Below are 7228 nucleotides of genomic sequence, written 5' to 3' on the forward strand. Positions count from 1 at the left end.
CATAGGAGGAAAGACAAATGAGGATTAGAGCAGAAATAAATGAAATTGAGAACATGAAAACAATAGAGAGAATGAACAAATCTAGAAGCAGCTTCTTTGTGAAAATCAATAAAATTGATGGACCCTTACCTGGGGTAACAAAAAAAAACAAAAAAACCATAGAGAATGCAAATAAATAAAATCAGAAACGAAAGAGAGAACATAACAACTGACCCTGCAAAATAAAGGAGATAATGAGAGGATACTATAAGCAACTATTTCCTAACAAGCTAGGCAATCTAGATGAAATGGAAAACTTCCTAGAAAAGCATGAACAACCAACAAACTTGAGAAGAAATAGCTGACCTCAACAAACCAATCACAAGTAAAGAGATTGATTCAGTCATCAAAAAGCTCCTAAAAAAGAAATGTCCAGGACCAGATGTCTTCACATGTGAATTTTATCAAGTATTCAAGAAATGCATGTGAATTTTACCAAGTATTTGAGAAATAAGTAGTACCAATCCTGCTCAAAGCCTTCAAAAAATTGAAGAGGAGGGAAAGCTACCTAATCCATGCTGTGAAGCCAACATCACCCTACTATCAAACCACACAAAATACTACAAGAAAAAGAAAACTGCAAACTAATCTCTTTAATGAATACAGAAGAAAAGATCTTCAACAAAATACTCACAGGTTAAATCCAGCAGCATATTAAAAGAATTATACACCATGACCAAGTGTGATTTATTCTGGGTATGCAAGACTTGTTCAGCACAAGAAAATGAATTAATGTAAATCACCACATCTATAAGAAAAAGGAGAAAGACACATGATCTTGACTGATGCAGAAAATGCATTTGACAAAATTCAGCATCCTTTCTTGATGAAAGCACTCCAAAGAATAGGAATAGAAAGAAACTCCCTCAACATGATAAAGGGAATATATGAAAAAAACAAAACAAAACGCTAACATTCTACTCAATGGGGAGAGACTGAAAGCGTTCCCTCTAAGAACAGGAACAAGACAAGGATGCCCACTGTCACCACTGTTATTCAACATTGTGCTGGAAGTTCTAGCTATAACAATTAGGCAATAAAAACAATGGAAAGGAAGAAGTAAAACTTTCATTGTTTGCAGAAGACAAATGTTGAAAATCACAAAAACACTGCAGCAAACCTATTAGAGGTCATAAATCAGTACAGCAAGGTGGCAAGGTACAAGATTAACACCCACAAATCAGTAGTGTTTCTATACACTAGTAATGAGCAATCTGAGGAGAACATCAAGAAGAAAGTTCCATTTACAGCAGCAAGCAAAAGAATAAATATTTAGGAATAAATTTAACCAAGGACACAAAAGATCTATACACAGAAAGCTACAAGAAATTGCCAAAAAGAAAACAAAGAAGCCCTAAATAAATGGAAGGACATACTGTATTCATGAATTAGAAGACTATATAGTTAAGATGTCAGTTCTACCCAAGCTGACTGATAGAGTCAATGCAATACCAATTAAAATCCCAACAATTGACTTTGCAGAAATAGAAAAATCAATAGTCAAATTTATTTGGAAGGACAGTGTGCCCCAAATAGTTAAAAATATTTTGAGGAAAAGGAGTGGCATGGGAGGTCACACACTACCTGACTTTAAAGCAAATTACAAAGCTACGGTAGTCAAAACAACATTGTACTAGCATAAAGATAGATACAGTGACCAATGGAATTGAATCAAGTGTTCAAAAATAGACCCTCTCATCAACAGACAATTGATCTTTGATAAGGCAGTCAAGTCAGTTCAATTGGGACAGTGTAACCTCTTCAACAAAGGGTGTTTGGAAAACTGGATATCTATATCCAAAGAATGAAAGAGGACCTGTATCTCACACTTTATACAAAAATTAAGTCAAAATGAATCAAAGACCTAAATATTAGAGTTAAGACCAAAAACTTTTAAAAGAAAATGTAGGGAAATATCATGTAGATCCTGTAGTTGGTGGTGGTTTCCTAGACTTTACACCCAAAGCACGAGTGAAGAGAAATGAAATAGATAAATGGGATCCCTCAAAATTACACATTTTTGCAGGAAAGGAAAAAGGCAGCCAACACAATGGGAGGCAACATTTGGAAACCACATATCAGATAAGGGTTTAATATCCAGAACATATAAAGAGATCCTACAACTCCACAACAAAAAGACAAACAACCCAACTTAAAAACAAGCAAAAGATAGGGATAGGTACTTTTCCAAAGAGGAATGGATAGGTACTTTTCCAAAGAGGAAATGTAAATGGCTCAAAAACATATGAAAAAATGATCAACTTCACTGGCTATTAGGGAAATACAAATTGGAACCACAGTGAGATATCATTTCATACCTACTAGAATGGTCAATATCAAAAACACAGAAAACTACAAATGCTGGAGAAGATGTGGAGAAAGAGGCACAATTATTCACTGCTGATGGGAAGACAGAATGGTGCAACTACTCTGGAAGGCAATTTGGCGGTTCCTCAGGAATCTAAGTATAGAATTGCCATGATCTAACACTCTTATTACTACATGTATATTCAGAGGAACGGAAGGCAACTCCTCATTAAGCAGAACATCCTGGATATCTACAATGAAAGAGATCTCTTCAAGACTTATGACCAGCCACAGAGGAGAAAGAGGAGTCTGCTGGAGATGGAGAATGAACTTTGGATGGAGAATCAGACCTGTTAGAACAGGGCCCTCTGATGCCCTCTCCCTTCCAGGCACCCCTTTCTGCTGAGCAGGTCACCTTTCCCAAGGGTTAGTCCTGGGCCCCAAAAGTCGTACAGACTGATACTGAACACTTCCTAGAGATGAGAAGGAACAAGTTCAATGGATTCACTCTGGGGCACAACACAGACACCTTGTTTGGATTACCCAGGCCCATCCATGAGAGTCTGAAGACACTAAAGCAACACAAGTATATCTCCATCACAGATTGAGATTAAGAATGAGAAGGAGCTGAAGAGCCCTATGTCTTTGGGGGAAGAGGTGGTACTAGAGACACCATTGTGAAATCCTTCACTAGGGCATGTTGTATAGCATTTCCTAGTACATGATTGCTCTGCTTAAGGTTCTACTGGTTGCAGCCCCTACTGCAAAGGCTAAGAGAGACCCTATCAATATTCTGGAAGATGTCCTGCCTGAGGAGATGCCCATCACAGTTCTCCAGAGCATGAAGCTGGGCACTGATGTGGACAGGTGTAAAGAGAGCATCGTAAAGAATATTTCTGCTCTGCTCCTGCTACTCCTCAAACACTTCAGACTGAACCATATCTACCAGTTTGAATATGTATCACAACATTCGGTATTCACCAACTGCATTCCCTTGATCCTGAAATTCTTCCATCAAAATATTGTGTTCTACATCACTGCCAAAAACAGTCACTTTCAGTCTGGATTGCCTTTGCTGCATCATCCAGGATTTGTCAGAGCTTTACTTCCAATAATCTGGAAGCTGGAGACAACAACCAGTTCTGCTGGAGGAACAGCAACCTTCTAAGACTGCTCAATAAACTGATCAAATGGAAGCATTCCAGGACCATGTTGCTGGTGGTGTTTAAATCTACTCCAATCATGAAGTGGGCCCTCAAGGTCAAACAGGCCATGCTTCAACTTTATGTTCTGAAACTGTTAAAAATAGAGACCAAATACCTGGGGTGCCAGTGAAGGAAAAGCAACATGAAAATCATGTCAGCCATTTACGAGAAAGTGCAACGCTGCCTTAATGATGACTGGGCTTACGGGAATAACATCAATGCCAGGCAGTGGGACTACCAAGCAAAAGAACACACCCTGAGAGCCAACAATGAGGCTTTTAACAGCCATCAGTACGAATTTTCACCTGTGGATAACTGCTTGCAGAGTGTACTGGGGTAGAGGTTGGATCTTCCTGAGGATTTCTACTATTCATATGAGAACTGCCTGGAGAGAGAGGTATGTTCATAGCCCACCTGTTGGGAAGAGCTGCTCCAGAATCACTGACTGTCCTCTTGTCTAAACATCTGATACACGGAGGTTGGCTCCAATAAATGGTGCTCTGCTTAACCTCCCCATTCAGCCTTTCATTCCAGCTCTAAGAATTGTTGCCAAGGGGAGATTTGGCCCACCCCAAGACATCCAGTGTTGATTAGGGCCAGTCTGGGGGCTGTTGGACCTGGAGGTGGGACAGACCTGGGAACTAAGTTGCAAAAAAATTGATCAACCTACCCTGGGGGTGACTGGGTCCCCAGTTGACCTTGGAAATTTGGTGGATCTGTTCTAGACTGGTTTTTAGTGGTACCTCTTTCTGTATAAGTCCTGCCAGAACCAGGGTAGCCTTTGCTGGGCCTAGCAGTGAGAAGAAGTTTATTATGGCATTTGGCAAAGTCAACTTTGAAACTAAGTGCGTAAGTTTTGACAAAGATATCCTGAGCACATGTTCACCTCTTTCTAAAATCATCTACTCTAAGATAATTTTAGAGCACCTGTACTTACAATGTGAAGAATGAAGATTTACTATTCCTTAAATACTGCATAGAGTGATTTTTCTTTATTCCCTAAGAAATTTATCTTCACTGTGAAAAAATTATTTTTCTGTGTATTCTCTAGGGCATGGAGTCCTCTGCCATTTTCTAAGAGCTACAACTAATATGAAGCAGTCAGGCTTTCTCTAAGGATATTTCATGTTTCTGAAGCTACTTTAATCTTAAAATGGCTGAGTACACTGTAGAAAATTATCCTTTTCATTGAATTCATTTTTTTCAACTGACAAGTTAGCATCAAGATTTTTCTTTATCAAGATGGTATCATTTGTGCTCATGATCAACTTATTTTTCTATTGAATTGTATATCACAGCTTACCATTTTTCTTTGTCAATGTTGGGTAATGATTTTTTTTTCAATTTTACTGCTGATGATTTCAAAGTATCATGTGGAGATTTAGCAACACTTTTTCTACTAGAAGTGTTACACATTTCTTTGAAAATAAAACCATTGATATACCAACCTCTTTACACTTCTCTCTTTTCCAGCAGAAGCACATACTTCCCAACAAGAAACAAGGATTTTAGAAAAGTTTCTTCAGTTAGGATAATTTCCTCTTGTGCCTCTACAATTATGTCACCTATAACGTCAAGTTCTTTTGTTTTTTTGTTTTTTACTGTAAATCCCTCCCTCCAACTTGGACACTATTGAAACTTTTTACAATGGCATTCTCAGTGTGCCAGGAGGGCTAGTCAAAATTGGGTAATTTATTCGGTCTTTTGCCAACCACAGTCTCATTTGGAAATCATGATGGAGTTACTTATGATGTCTGAAGGAAATATACCAATACTTTAATAAGTCACACTTGGATTGCACCTGGCTAGTGCTTTAGGGTAGCAGGATTTCTGGTTTTATGGAAAGGTCATGAAGAATGTAAGAATGTAGTGCATAAATTTGTAAATTTTACATGAGTAGGACAAAAGTCCTCACTGTAATCCAAATAATTTACTGAGCATGTCATCTATAAATTATATAAATTGTATTAATCTAGGATCAGGTTGGTATAATTTTAATGTGACTTGAATGAAAAGACAATTTTTAAGGAAGCAATCATCAATCTATTTCTTTTAAAACCATATAGTATTTAATTTGTGTCAAGAACAAACACATAGCCCTTTTAAAGATATTCACATGCATGCTTTCTGAGGCACAAAAGTATGTGTAGCTTTATTATTTCATACTGTATTATTTACAACTCTTCTCTAAGGGAAATTTAATTTTCAATACAGATGGGGAAACTGAGACACCAAGGAGAAGTGATTAGTTTCAGATTACAATCATTTGTCCACTGACTTGCTGGGACTAGCATTCAGGTATTGATAGCCAGCTCCGTGTGCTAAAGTAACCAGGTTGAATCACCCAATATGACAGCCCAGGTGTGTGGTTAGGAATAAGTTCAGATGAACCAACTTTCAATGGTGAATGTTGTTACAACATAGAAGAATATTATTTGAATAATTTATAAAGTTAAGAACCTTTATTTGTAAATATTCTGGTAAAGTTTGTGTTGATCATTGGTATTGTTGTCCATCTAAAGAGGCACTTTAATAAAAAGAAAAATGAACTGGAAAAAAAAAGACATGATTTGAAAACACTGATCACGATTTTTCTAAATTGAGTTGCAGTACTGAATTGAAATTCATAACCATACAATAGCATAATCTTCATAATCATACTTTATGTAGTCTACTTATGCACCTCCGTGTCTTCCTTTCTCTTCACTTAATGCTATAGCCATATGAGGTAGCTGAGGCACAGATAAGGTGGGCATGGCTTAAATGCTGAAAATAAATTAACAAAAGACAAAGAGTTAAAAAGAAATAAAGTTGCCAAATAAATCATTCAAAATTTGGCATTTGATAAATTGGCTTTTAGTAGTTTGTCCTCAAACTAGGTAAGAGTGGAGATAGAGAAACCATTCAGCAAGCTATTGCAATGTTCCAGGCAATAAATGACAGCAGCCTGGAATAAGGTAGAGGGGGTAAAAGTGCAAAAAAATGAACAGATTCAATAATTATTTCATAGTTGTCATCATCTTTGCCATTATTGAAATAGTGGATTTAGTTAATATCAGAAGAATTCTCATCATGGTAATGGTCTAATTCAATTGACAAGATCTAGGTGCTAACAGCTGAGATCACCATTTGGTCACTGGGCCCAATACTCATACTCTCAAAGGCACTGGATCTAAAAGCATCTCTTCCCTGTTTTATTCAGTTGCCCCTCAATATTTACCTCACTTTTGTGACTCTGATGCAACTCTCCATTTCCTTACCGAACTCTGAAACCCTTGGAAGTGCTGTTTTGCAATCAGCCAACTTCTTATTCTCTTACCTTTGTTCAGGATATTCCCTTTACCTCCTTGTCTTAATACAATGAATCTTAATCCTTGTTTCATATGTGAATTATTTGGGGAGGTTTAACAATACTAATTAGTGTGTTCTATAAGTAAAAATTCTGACAAATTTATCTGGGCCTGAGCACACACATGGGAATTTTGTTAAGGCACTCAACATTTCTAATGGACAATCATATTTGAGAACTATTGTCCTAACTTAAAATCTTGTTATCCCTTGCAAACTTCTAAATTGATGACTATCCTTTCATGTACTCATTCCTAGGGCTATATTCTTGAACTTCATATTTTATATACTTTATATTACCTCTCTGAAACCAATATTCTCTGATCCTG

At 37.1% G+C, this 7228-nt stretch overlaps 1 pseudogene; it reads left to right on the plus strand.

The window, feature by feature from the left end:
- The first annotated feature begins 2541 nt into the window (after positions 1-2541).
- Positions 2542-3996, plus strand: LOC143680302 (striatin-interacting protein 2 pseudogene; annotated as a pseudogene).
- The last annotated feature ends 3232 nt before the right edge of the window (positions 3997-7228 follow it).

Source organism: Tamandua tetradactyla, chromosome 4, assembly GCF_023851605.1.
Source record: "Tamandua tetradactyla isolate mTamTet1 chromosome 4, mTamTet1.pri, whole genome shotgun sequence".
Classification (NCBI taxonomy): domain Eukaryota; kingdom Metazoa; phylum Chordata; class Mammalia; order Pilosa; family Myrmecophagidae; genus Tamandua; species Tamandua tetradactyla.